This window comes from Notamacropus eugenii, chromosome 6 (assembly GCF_028372415.1).
Source record: "Notamacropus eugenii isolate mMacEug1 chromosome 6, mMacEug1.pri_v2, whole genome shotgun sequence".
In the NCBI taxonomy this organism is placed as follows: Eukaryota; Metazoa; Chordata; class Mammalia; order Diprotodontia; family Macropodidae; genus Notamacropus; species Notamacropus eugenii.
In genome coordinates, this window is record NC_092877.1 from 212,673,966 (window position 1) to 212,688,363 (window position 14,398).

Sequence of the window (14,398 nt, forward strand, 5' to 3'; positions counted from 1 at the left end):
TCTTGGCAAGCATATCCTTCTTCTGATTAGCATGTCCCTTGCTATGTCAGTTTTACCTCTTTATTGAATTGAGCTTATTTATTGCTTCCTCAATCCCCTGGCAGAGGGGCTGGCAGTCTTACTTAGTACTAAGATGTACTGAGGTTCAGTAGCCTCAATAAAAAAAATAGAAATATTTTATTTAGAAATATCCTACAAGACTAGTCATCTAGACCTAGGACTGGATGGATTATGCTAAACGGATCTGAAAGATTCTCGTAGTTCTTGGCAACTATGAAGCCCTAATATTATCCAAGGTGAAGAAGACTGAAAAGAATATTTCACAGAATCATGTCCTCTCTGAGCTAGGAGAAGCAGCATATAATGGAAAGAGTGATGAATAGGGAATCAAAAGACCTGGATTCGAGTCCTACCTCTTTTAATTACTTACATGACCTTGGTTCATTTACTCTCTTGGTGCCAGTTCTTTGTTCATAAAATATGAGGGTTGGGCTAGATGATCTTTGAGGTCTCTTTTAGCTCTAAATTGGATTCTAGTCCAGTCTTTATCTGAAATGACCAGACAACTTTTGCTTGAAGAACTCTATGGATGGTAATCTGAGGCTGCCTGTTCAACATTCTGGACAATGGTAATTGTTGAGGTTAGGAAGTTTCTCTTGATGTTGGAAACAGAACTTTTGGCAACTCCCATCTTAGATGGTCTCATTTTTTCTTATTTGTAATAATTAATTTATTTTAGTCAACAGTCATTAACACAAGATTTTGAGCTCCAAGTTTTCTCCCCATTTCTCCTCTCCCCTCATCCCAAGGTGGCATACATTCTGATTACCCCATTCTCCCAGTCTTCCCTCCCCTCTGTCACTCTACCACCCTCTTATTCCCACTCCCCCTCACCTTCTTGTAGGTCAAGATAGATTTGTATGCTCCATTACCTATACATCTTATTTCCTGGTTGCATGAAAAAACAGTTTTTGACATTTGTTTTTAAAACTTTGAATTGATGGTTTTGGCTTTTCAAGATGGAGCAATGCAAGTCCTCTCTTTCCTTCAACTGTCAAGCCTTCAAATATTTTAAGATGGTAATCATAAATCTTCTCTATGAAGGTTAAACATTTTCATTTCCTTGTTTTTGTTGTTTGTTGCTGTTAAGTCATTCTTTGGTCATGGCTGACTTTTCATGCTCCCATTTGGGATTTTTATGACAGAGATACTGGAGTGGTTTACCATTCCCTTCTCTAGTTCATTTTACAGATGAGGAAACTGAGGCAAACAGCATTAGGTGACTTGCTCAGGGACATACAGCTAGTAGGTGTCTGAGGTCAGATTTGAACTTAGGAAGATGAGTCTGCTTCTAAGCCTGGCACTCTGTTCACTGTGCCACCTAGTTATAGCATGGTTTCATGTCCCTTACCATACTGGTCATCATTCTCAAGACATATTCCAGCTTGTCATTGTTCCTAAAATATGGCACACAAAAATGGACATAACATACCAGATTATATTACCAGATCAGAATGTATATTTTCTTGTTTTGGACACCTTGCTTCTAATTCTTATGATTGCATTATGTTTTCTTGGCCATCAAAACATACTGCTACTTATAAGGAGCTTTTAGCTCACCAAAACTCTTAGCATCATTTTTGTATGAAGTGTCATCTAGCAACATTTCTCCCATTTTGGACCTTTATAGTTTATTTTTTTTTAGAAAAAACTCATTTTTAGAATCATGCTATTATATTCACTCCACAGCTTTGACTCTTGGACATCATTTGGGATCTTGATTATTAGATTTGATTTTTTGCAGCACTATATGTACCAGAGTAGCTTGTGTCCTCAGATTTCAACAGCACGCTTCTACTTTGATGGAGCTGTGATTTCCTTGAAGTGGATACTCCCAACAGTGAGTGGTACATACCAATATCCATTCATTCTTTCTCATAACAAGCAACTCTTGTCCATAGCCTCCTCCAAGGCCTCCATAAGGAGCTTAACTAATATTCCTCAAGATCTTGCAGTTTGAACAGCAATGTTGTTGTTTGTTCTACAGTGACATCACAGGTGATGTCTTGCCTTGTATGTGAATTATATTTAAGTGAGGCAGAGTTGTACTAAGTCATTAGCCTCATTTTCTTCTAGAGTCATTAAATTCTAGAGGCAAGACAGAAGTTAGGATGACTGGCATAGCCAGATGCAGTGGATGACCTTGGCATCTTTGATGTTTGACCGACTCCCAAGTACTCCACAGTACCTACTTGATCAGCCTTCATTGCCATTGAAACAAATTATTTCCATCTGATCAATCCATCAGAGGAGGTCCTCACATCTTTGTGGTAGACAACCCTCTAATTCGCCAGGAGATTTGAGGCTTACTGGTTGCTTTGAATCTGGTTTAGCCCATCTGTGGAGACTAGGATGTGGCTGCTGGGCATGTTACAGCTTTTTGGAGCCACAGGTGAGAGTTGGATGCCAGGTAGACACCAAAGATGGATAAGCAGCCTTGAAAAGGGTTTGGTAAGCTCTCACATCAGAGGTTATATTCTTCCCTGAATGCACCCCTTCTTCCCAGAATAGCAAATTGATGTTCATTGACGATAAATAAAAAAATCTAAACAAAAAAATTTATTTTAGGATATGGTTTGTGCTCATCTTCCTGACACTGGTTATTTATTTTTCTGATAAGACTTCTAATTGCTGGAAGGAATACTGTTGCAGTCACTCAGACTTTTCAATGACTCCAAATGGAAATTTAAAGTCCAGGAGATTTCTAAGGCTGGAAACATCTGTGTCAAGATTGTTGCTTGTTCACCAGTGTTTAGGCAAAGAAATGGAATAGTCATCTAAGGCTTTGAGGTCTATTATCCATCTCACCTATATGAGTACTGAAATGTGCTACCAGCTTCAATAACTGGCAGGAGCAAGGTTAGAAAGGGAACAGAAGGAGGTGGGGAGGAACCCATAAACTCCTTTACAAGAAGTTCTAGAGAGAGGATCACAGTCCCTACATTTTAAGCCTATAGGGAAGGAGAGGTAACAGAGGGAAGAGTAATGCCTTTTAGAGTGTACTGAGTAAGCTGTCCCTCTCTGGGCCACTACACAGGGACAGAGGGATTTCTGAGTTATTTCAAAGTGCCACTGTCCTTTATGTGTCTCAGAGAGTGGACAGGAAAGCTCAGTTCAGTTCCACAATACTCTGGAGTATATTCTAGCCAGGACAGATCAAGACTGGGGGGGAGGGGCATTTCCTTGATCATCCCCACCCTTTACATCATAATTAAAGATCTTAGATTACTAATTAATCTTAAACTAAAGATAAAGCAACTTCAAAGCTTCAAAAATAAAACAATGTCAAGTTGCCTTCAGCCTTATGTCACTTGCAAGTTTATTTTTTAGTTCTTTTTTCCGCACTCATCAATGAAGTCTCAAATAGGGAGAACATAGCTACATTCATAGTTACAGGGCACATAGAAATGTAAATATTTGGGCAGGGGAGCTTTATATTTAGGGCCTAGATATCTCCAAATGGAACAATGATCTTAGATGCCTCAAGGTGGTTGAAGTCTTAGTCCTAAGTTCAGGATGCCACTCAAGTTTTAGCTAGGCTTAATCAGATACCTTCTCACTGGTAGATTTAAAAACTTACTGGGAAATCTTATCCCCTCTGCATTAAATTAATCAATATTGCCAGTAGAGTGATTCTCAGACAGGCCAAAACCACTTTATAAAGACCTGAGAAAGGAATCAGAATTATATTTCTCCTAAATTTTCAATCTAGTCTTTAGCTAAAAAGAAGGATTGTTGAAATGGGGGCAGGAATAGAGAACAGTGGACAAAGATTCACATAAAAAATGGGTTTTCTACACAGTCTCATTGGTTTAAACTCTACCATAAATAAACGTCTTCAGAAACAGCCCTGCTACTGGACCCAGGTATCAACAATAAAGTGAAGATAAAGTACAATAACAAAACAATGGGAATGACTTTTGTAACCATTTGATCCATGGCATTTCAAGATAAACTGAAAGACAAAAACTCTCATGAGGATAGAGAGAAATTCCCAATTACACAATGTTGAAGGATGCGTTACATTAGGCTAGGTATGGGGTGTCTTCTTGGGACTTCAGTCCCTTATTTCCCTATGAAAGGCTAAGGACAATGTACCTTTTTCAATATTTTTGGAAATTCATTTCCACATTTTAACAGCAAAAATTTTCCTCCATTAGTCACAGTTGATTCCAGGAACGACTTGGTTGATTTGGTAAAATGAGTTTTTATTATGCATCATTAATTGAGCTTGCAAAGAATTCTAGTTTAATAGACCTTTAAAATTATAGGGAGGTGATCATTTTAAACACACACACACACACACACACACACACACACACACACACACACACACACACACACACACACACACACAAAACAATTACCTGTATTTCAGGCACAGAGCTAAAGAGTAAATCTGTCTGAAATTCCATGAGCAGTAAACTCTGGGAAAGAATATGCTTTCAAAACAGAGCGATTAGAAGAACAAAATGTTACAGTATAATGTAACCCTGGTCACTTTTTCACTGGAACTTTCCACCCACTACTCCTGAAAGAAAAAAAAAAGTACTCTTGAGTACCGAACAACCATTATGAACTTATTTTTTCCTTAATAGTTGCTGGCATATTAACTGTTGAGTAGGTTGTTCTGGGACTTCTCACTAGGTCTTTATTATTCCTTTTCTATTCAATGAAGTGACATTCCTAGTTAGTTATGAAGTGGAAAATGCAGGTCTTATAACTTACCATGCTGCTCATATGCAAAAAAAAAAAAAAAAAAAAAAAAAAAGGAAAAAATTTAAACCAGTTTCTTTTTTTGTTTTGTTTTGGAAGTAGAAAGGCATTTTTTTCTTTCTCCTTCATTTCTTTTTATTATGGATTTGACAAAAACTAACGAAAAAAGAACATTTCCATTTACAAAAAACATGTTGAACAATGCTTGGTGATTTTACATGGCATTTTGCACAGGACCCATGCTAAGTTTCTCTGTATTATTCTATTTTTAACATTTATATTGGCAAAACAAAAAACATTTTAAAAAATAATTAAGATTATTCAAATTCTAATTTCCCTACCATACCTAACTAGGATATTTTCTGAACTAATTACTTAGTTAATATGTAAAACAAAGATGAGAGAAATTGAAATGTCATATGTTGCAATGCTAGGAGCTATGTCTGTTTATAATATGTGTAAGCCATGTGCCTGCCAACTCTGATGGTAGGTAATATTCTTTGGGGAATATTTCTCTACTCTTGGCTCAGAGTCCCCACCCTGAAAGCAGGGAAACAAAATTTTCCACAGTATATAAGAGACAGCTTTATTGAACAGACAACATGGAAAGGGAAACAACAACTGCCATCACCTTCAAATGGTTTACCCTGATCCCTTCTAGGAGCTGTAGTCTCAATGCTTTTGTTTCTAGTTAAGAACTTTTGTATATCTTTACTATTCATAATATCCTTTTTCTGCTAAGTAGTTTTCACTGAGATTCAATTCTTATTAGTCCAGTGGGTTCCTCAAGACTCCCTTGCTGCCATCACCATGTTGCCACCTAGTATGCTCATCTGGGGATGGTCTCTGCCCTGACTTTACTGAAGCTCAGTGCTCTCTCCCAGACCCTGATATTTGAGTTTTCTTTCCTTCCAAGTGTCAGTCTTACTTTCTGGAATTTTTCTCTTTAGGAGATTCTCACTCTTTGCTGTCTTCTTCAGGAGAACCTCACCTCAAACTAAATCACAGCTCCTTTGCTGGCAAGTACGCTAGCTCTTTAGAACTTTCCCTTCCTTATTTTTTTTTCTTTTCTTTCTGGTGCTGCATAACATCTTTTCAGTGTCAAGTCCTAGTCTTTGTGGCCTTGTTCAACCTTGGTTGATGTTTTATACCATAATAAGACTTTGTTCCCAAGACTTCATTTCCGGAACACCCTAAAGTACTTCCTCTCCCAGTCCCACCTCTGACCCCATGGGGAGGGATTCCATATATCACTGTAGAATCCCAATAATAGAATATTATTTTAAGCCCTATTCCTTCTATGATTTCTAAAGAAGCTGCTACATATGTCACTACACTACATAAATCAACTACATGAGAAGCTACCAGAGTTCAAAAGCTGGAGTTTGTTGTATCATTTTGTTTTTCCTGTTGACAAAGAGAAGAGGTAAGATACAACACTGAGCTAACAGACTGTGTTTTTTGAAACATTTAATGCTCTGGCTCTGTGGTACAATGGACAGGGACAGTAGATATCCTCAGGGGTCTGAAGACCCTAGGTTTATATATTACCTCTGATTTCTACTATCTGTGCTACCTTGAGCAAGCTTTTAACCCCTCAGGGCCTCAATTTTCTTTTACGGACCATGAAGGAGTTGGACCAAATGGCCTTTGAGGTCTAAATATATGATGACATGCACTTGAATGTATGTATGTACGTGTGTTTAAGAATTAAAGGGTCTTGACTACCTACTATCCAAGTCCCACTTACTGCCTCCCATCTTGTTGCTTTATTACTATTTTATTGATTAATAATTTTAATTAGTTAATTTTATTATTTTATATCATTTATTATTATACTATATTTATATATAGTATAAAATTTATAAATACAACATATGTTCATACTATTATTTTAGTACTAAAATTGGCTTAATTTAAATTCAATTAATTAAGCACTTTTATTAATCTTTGTTCATTAATATTTTCATGGGAAGATAAACAGAAAAATGAAAGGAGCTATTTTCACTTTCATAGGTAAAGAGGAAGATGAAATGTTGATGAAACTGTAGATGAAAATATTTGAGTTTTGTGCAGAATTCTATTTTTTTTCTTCTTGTCTCTGAGGATCATGGCTAAAGTGACAGCATGTTGTTGTGGTTAGAGAACTGGATTTTTCATCAAGATCTCAGTTCAAGTTCTTAATGTAAAACAGCCATGAAAGAATGGGCCAGTCATTTAAGCTTCACCTGCACAATGTGGATAAAAATGCCTGAAATAGGTCTTAGGGTTGTCCTGAGGCTCAAAAGAGATCCATCTGTCCTATTTTGTCATTCATTCATTACAGCCACGTGTGACTCTTTGTGATCCCATTTGGGAGATACTGGAGTGCTTTGTCATTTCTCTCCTTCATCTTTAGAGAAGATAAAATGGAGGCAAGTAGAATTAAGTGACTTGCCCAGGGTCACACTGTGAGTAAGTATCTGAGGCCAGATTTGAACTCAGATCTTCCTGACTTCAGTCCTGGAGCGCTATCCACAGCACCAACTAGATGTCCCTATCTTGTCTTATATAATTGCCAGTTATTGTCATCATCATTATCACCATCCCCATCCCCATCCCCATCCCCATCACTGTCGTTAGTAGTAGACATTGTTTCATCCATGGCATTTGTGTCCTTGGTGCTTAGTATTGTGTCTGGTACATAATGGGTACACAATAAGTGCTCCTTCTCCTTCTCCTCCTTCATCTTCTTCTCCTTCTGTTCCTCCTCTTCCTCCTTCTAATAGATTGATGTCAACAGCAACTGGCATCTAATGTAGAATTACTCAGAGATAACATAGGCCAATTTGTATCTTATAGACTCCTCCAACAAATGCTTATCCTGACTCTGCTTGATGATACCCCCACAATTGAGAAATGGAGACCTTTACTTAGAAGTCACAGTGCTGTTGAACAGTGATGAGGAACATGGAGGAAATGGACCTTCTTCTCAAATCTGTTTCCTGACTTTTGGGTCAAATTTATTTATGACTTTTCATCACTAGATGATGTTTGAGGATGGAATGAGGGAGATGTTTTTGAAGCTGATGAGGAGTAAGAATGATAGATTATTGCCATGATTTTGGTTGGTGTGGTAGGAGAAAGATTCTAAGTCCTACCTCTTGAAAGTTAATTTAGCTTTTCTTCCAAAGATATTGAGACTATCCTTGGAGCTCTGTTGGCTCAGGGGACTAAAAGTTTAGGCTATTTTCATGTTCTGGTCTCCTGAATATAAACATAAGCCATTAGGAGCTCCAGGTTCCCTCTCTGATGCTTGGCTGGTGGAAAATGATGGGCAGCTCAGGAGAGAAAGCATTGTTTAACTCAATTTGAGCTTTCCTCAGTACCCATCCCTGTTGAATATCCTTCTATTGCTATGACTAAGTAAATTTCCTTTTTTTTAACTGCTAAATGACCTAAGTGTATCTCATTTTGTTCTAATATTGTACGTGGACTATGAGGGAAATGTCCTGAGTCAGATTTTGCCTAAAATATAAGAATAGTAGATTTCCATAGTTTCAGATGCATATAGAAGCAATATATGTCATAGGACTATCACATCTGAGCATGAATGAATTTATATACATTTGATAGGAAATTGGAAGTGTTTGGTCATTTTTTAAAAATTGTGGTCATTCTTTTTTGATGGGACACATCAATTTTTTCTTCTTAATTTATAAGTCCACTTCCTGGATAGGAAATATCTCAGACCCACATACCTTCTCAGGGAAGATTTGTTAGCATAACAGTGATGAAATCTCACTGAATCTAGGTAGCCAAATGGAAAGAGTGCTGGATCTGGAATCGGGACAATTTGAGTTCAAATCTGGCCTCAGACACTAATTTGTTTTGTGATTTGGGTCAAGTTGCTTAACCTGTCAGCCTGTGTTTCCCCATTTATAAAATGGGTATAATAAAAGCATCTACCTCACAGAGTTGTTATGAGGATCAAGTAAAATAATATTTATAAAACCCTTTGTAAAACTTAGCACTCTTTTAAATGCTAGCTGTTGCTTTTAGTTTTAAAGCTCAATGTATAACCCTCTAAAGTATGATACTAATAAAAAGTTCAGAATAAATAGACCGAATACATATGGTCCTAACAACTACTTTAAAAAAATCACTTCCATACTAATTGACTCATTTGGGAATGTACTTCTTAATAGATTTCTTGCCACTGTTTTGAAATTCAATTGTAAAAAAATAAATTAAAAACAAACAAGTCATAAACACTTGGGTAGAATGCTTGAGCTTAAGCCTCCATGGAAATGGAAGGTTACAAAACTGTCTAGTTTATTCTGGTTCAATGCATTTAAATAAAGTTCTTAACCTAGAGTCAGTGAACTTAAAAATACATAAATAATAAAAATTTATAACTATATTTTAATATAATTTAATTGATATAACTATATTTTAATATAATATAATTTGGGACTCCTTTGTAGTCCCAAATATTTTTATTTTATTCATTTGAAAACACTATTTTAAGAAGGGGTCCCGCAGCCTTCACCAGACACAAAAAGGTTAAGAATGTCTGATCAAACATTTATTGAACACATACAATTCACAGAACCTTATGTTAGGATGTGTGGTAGATCCAAAGCTTAGGTTAAGCAAAGTCTTTTCCCTCATATAGTGGGTCTTCCCTGTCCCTTCTCCCTGACAACTTCTTAACTCTACAATCTTTAAATTCTGTTTTAGGTACACTATTTTCCTTAATTTTAAAAATTACTCCCTTTGTGTATTCAAATCTTTTAGTATCCTCCTAAGACATTCCCCCCCCCCCCCCACAGTGGTTCACTTCATTGGTGAACCACCCATTCAGTAGTTCACTTAAGCCAATCACAAAGCCCTCACATACCAGAAATGTCAGTGTTCTTTGAACAGCCCATTCACCCTTTTTCAGGGATGCTCATTCACCTTTGGTGTCTACCTGACACTCAACTTTCACTTGTAACTCCAAAAAGCTGTAGCATGTATAGAAGCCATACCCTGGTAAACCATATTGGCAAATGAGATAAAAAAGGTTGTGGGTTAACCAATAGATCTCAAACCTCTCAGTAAATTAGGGAGATGTTTACCCCAAGTATGTGAAGACTTCCTCCAACAAAATAGTCAGATGAGAACAATTTGTTCCAAACGGTCATGAAGGTGACTGGATCAGGTGGTATGAAAAGTTTAGAGCTTAATTATACCTCAACGATGCCAGTGTCATCCACTGCATCCTAACTATCACCAGTCATCTTAACTTTTGTCTTGTCACTGAACTTGAATGACTGAGAGAGTGAGGCTGACAACTTTGTACAATTCTGCATCATTCAAGTACAATTCATGAGGAAGACAAGTTATTGCCCCATGACATCATTTGTCATCTACAAAACCAAAGGACTGCCATCACCACCACCAACACACCTCTATAGAGAGGATCTTTAGACTGATCTCATATTTCAAGTGCTAGAGATACATTTTTAAAATTGTATTTTTCAATGATGAAATTGTAGTTTTCACATTAATAAACCCCACTGAGTGGTATGTGTGTGTGCATGTGTGTGCATATGTGTGTGTATGTGTGTGTGTCTGTGCATTGGGGATAGGTAACAAATTCTCCTTTCTCTAAAGCTCAGTGCAGCAGGCCCTCAAGAATATCTGACACAAATGGACACACAAACTCCATGTTTTGAGATAGGGTATAGTGAGAACATTTTGTTTTATTTCTTTTGAAATAGGGAATTTTGGTTGATGTAGAGTTATACTTCCTGAGGCAGCTAGTTAGCATAGTAGATAAAATGCTGGCCCTGGAGTCAGGAGGACCTCAGGTCAAATCTGGCTTTAGACACTTACTAGCTATGTGACCTTGGTCAATTCACTTAACCCTATTTGTCTTGGCTTTCTCAACTGTGAAATGAACTGGAGAAGGAAATAGCAAACACTTCAGCATCTTTGCCAAGAAAACCCCAAATGGAGGTCACAAAGAGTCAGACATGACAGAAAATGACTGAATAGCAATGATGGAGACAAATGAGAGTCATATAAAATGCTCTAGAAAATTTTAGAATATTTTCAGGTGAATGAGAGAATGAGGAAAGAGTATAGGAAGAGCTGACCCCTTAACTAAGCCCTGAAGGAAGGATTTTCATAGGAAGACATGAGTATGGAATACATTTCAGACACACCTAAATATAGCTAAGATTTATGTAGCCTTTTACATATATCGCACATTACAATTTTGTAATTACAAATTTATAATTTGTATAAAGTGTAAATTGTAATTTTGTAATGACAAATAATTGCAACTATTTGATTTTCACAATAACTCTGTGAAGTAAATTTAATTCTAATTATTCACTTTTTCCAGACAAGGAAACTGAAGCTTAGCCAATTTAAGTGACTTGCCCAGGGTCACACAGTCATTGCGTTTTTGAGGTAAAATTCAAACCCCAAATGTTCTGACTCCAAGTCTAGCACTCTACCATAGCCATGTATCTGCATGGATATTTGTCTTATTAAAAATACTGCAGGAGCTAGTGAGGATGCCATTGACTATTGGAATGAACAAGTCTCTGAGGCAATAGTGGTGGCCCTTTGATGTGGAGAGAGCATGATTTTCAGGTTTCTGTGCAGTAAAACAGATGAATGGTCTTGAGTCCATGCTCACCTACCACTTTTCTCACATAGACAATAAGGGGTAGTACTGTGGGTGCCATGCAGAGAATGTTTTTCTCCAAAAAGGAGGAAAGCTATGTCACACCCTTGGCTAGACTAACATGTAATATTTAATACACAGTCTTCCTGGCAGAAAGAAAACCTCCTTCAGGTACTGCCAACAGAGCTGCTGATGCATTCATTCCCTGTAAGGGAGCTTGTCCAGGATGATTACAATAGAAAACATTATGGTCATGGCTGGCAGGACTGGGCTCATTTAAGAGTCTATTAGTGGTTCCATTCTACACCCTAGTGTAACTCAGATGCTTTAGTGCCTGCTAACTGAAGATTTGTACTCTTTTCCCTGATGCTGAAAACTACCTGGTATTTTAAAATTGGGGAGTGTGAGGAGAAATGGGTGGAGAAAGTGTGAGGCTATGCCTGTGCCAGAGACATTTAACTTTAGGGGAAAGCCTTTCTGGTAACATTGAATTCTGGAGGAAGAGTTCCATTTTTTCTTTAGCTGCAAACATTGACTCTAATTATCAGTTTACAAACCTTTTTGCCATTATCCTGCCTGGGATGTGTGTGTGTGTGTGTGTGTGTGTGTGTGTGTGTGTGTGTATAAGGCAGGCTGAACTGGATCAATATAATTTCTATCACAGGAGCAACATGTGAGCCTTACAGTGGGACTCTTAGGAATAATTTCATATTCTCTCTGAGATTCTATTCTTATTAATATAAGCAAACTAACCTTAGGGAAAGTCTATAAGAGATCTTTGTGATTGAGATATTAAATCAGGTCATCTCAGAAAGCTTATGGATCACTAGTAGGAAAAAGTCTTAGAAGTTAGCTAGTCTAACCTCTTCACTTTAAAGATGAGGAAACATGCCCAGGGAGGCAAATTGGTTTGCCCAATTTACTTATAGACAGTATGCATCAGGAGGCAGAATTTGAACCAAGGTTTTATAACTCTAGAGATTATGCTCTTTCCACTGTACTACACACAGACTCTGACTTAACTGATCATGTCAGCCTAAAATCCATTTTGAGATGAGAACTAGCTCTTTCAGTCATGCAAGCCAGTTAACTTCCATACAACATTCTATCTGTGATCTCATCAATTTTATGGTACTAGGCAAGGAGGGATGTGGAAAGAGAAGGGCTTGGCTTAAATCTCATCCACACCTCCTCTTCCTATTCGACTTGCTATTCGTTTTCAGTCATGTTCTATTCTTTGTGAACCCATTTGAGGTTTTCTTGGCAAAGATAACTGGAGTGGTTTGCCATTTCATTCTCCAGCTCATTTTATAGATGAGGAAAATGAGACAAATAAGTGATTTGCCTAGGGTCACATAGATGTCTGATTTCATATTTGAACTCAGGAAAATGAGTCTTCCTCACTAGGCTAGGTACTCTATCCACTGTATCTTCTTATTACCCCTCCTATGTGATGCTTGCCCCATTAATCCTCTGCAAGGGGCACCACTCAATATGCTGGGGACATTAGACATTATCTCAGGAATGCACAAGCTGTTCTGTACTATTATTATTGCAGGACCAAGTCATCTACTCTTCTGGTCACCTGTCTCCTTGATATCTCTTTATGCTGCAGGTGGTGCTAAGTTCTTGTATGTAATATGATACAGACCATTTGAATTTTTCCATGAGTGTTGTCCCTGGAGTAACCAAGAATCTCTGATTCTTCAGAGATGGCTATTTTTTTATTTTTTATTTTTTGGGGTAATCACCAGAATGTTACTCTAAATATGATGGGCCTTGTGTCAAGGTGAATATTGGGGTCATTAAATGTACTGTACAATTCTCCAAATGAAAGATAGACTGGATTCTTCTACCTAATTCAATTTTGGACCCAGTGAATTGTCTAGGTACAGTTTATATTCAAGATATATGTGCTGATGTACTACCTTTATTGGTTTTCCACACGATTACATCTCATAGTCAGGTAGTATATATTAGTCACTCACTGGATTATTCCAATGTGGATAATTAGGCCATTTAATGATTATGGCTCTTGTTTTGGAAACCATAATATTCTGAGGCATCATATAAGCAACACCATGTCGTGCACGAATAGGAGAATTTCCTAATCTACCGGAAATCCCTCTTCCTTTTTGACCCTGCTCTGAACATCACCTGATAGCAGCAAATACTTTTGGTGAGCATGAATATCTCTGTTTTATGTCTCTCATTTGATATTAATAACCAGAGTTCATTATACCATTATTTCTGTTAGATTTTTCAAAGACTTTCACTTTATTTTAACATGGGAAATATCTTTTCAGAAGAGATATTCTATAATGGCATTTTGCTTTTCTGAATCAATGACACTTTTACAGTCAACAAAAAGTACTTATAGTGGAAGCTTGTCTTCTATAAATATCTCAGTTTATAATACGATTGCAAAGATATGACCTGCTGCAGAAAATTATTGGGAAAGCCTACCTATTCCTTTCTGATACTTTCATCAAAATACTCTTAATATATTTGTAGACCAGTCTTAAAAGGGCCATTGAATCAATAGTTATTAATATTTTTGAAAGTATCTCTTTCAGCAATAACAGTGGTGATTTTATATATAAAATGTATATGTACCTATATATGTATATAAAGAGCTATATATGTATATATACATAAACATATATACATACACACACATACAAATAGCTATACATATACATATATATATATATATATATATATATATATATATATATATATATATATATATATATATATATATATATATATATATATATATATCTTTCAGATATCTTAAGAGTCAACCCTAAATGACCTTAAATTTGTGTCTCTTCTATCATGGACCTCCACTGTATATATATATACACACATATATATATTTATATATATGTATATTCTTTGTTCTTATTGGTACCATTTCTTCATTTCTTCATGCAACACATCAGGTACTGTGAT

At 36.7% G+C, this 14,398-nt stretch overlaps 1 non-coding gene across 1 annotated transcript; it reads right to left on the reverse strand.

Annotated features, from left to right (window-relative positions):
• Positions 1-4,963: 4,963 nt before the first annotated feature.
• On the reverse strand, positions 4,964-5,075 carry LOC140512926 (U6 spliceosomal RNA). Its single transcript, XR_011969979.1, has one exon. It is a non-coding gene; the product is annotated as a U6 spliceosomal RNA (small nuclear RNA).
• Positions 5,076-14,398: the final 9,323 nt, after the last annotated feature.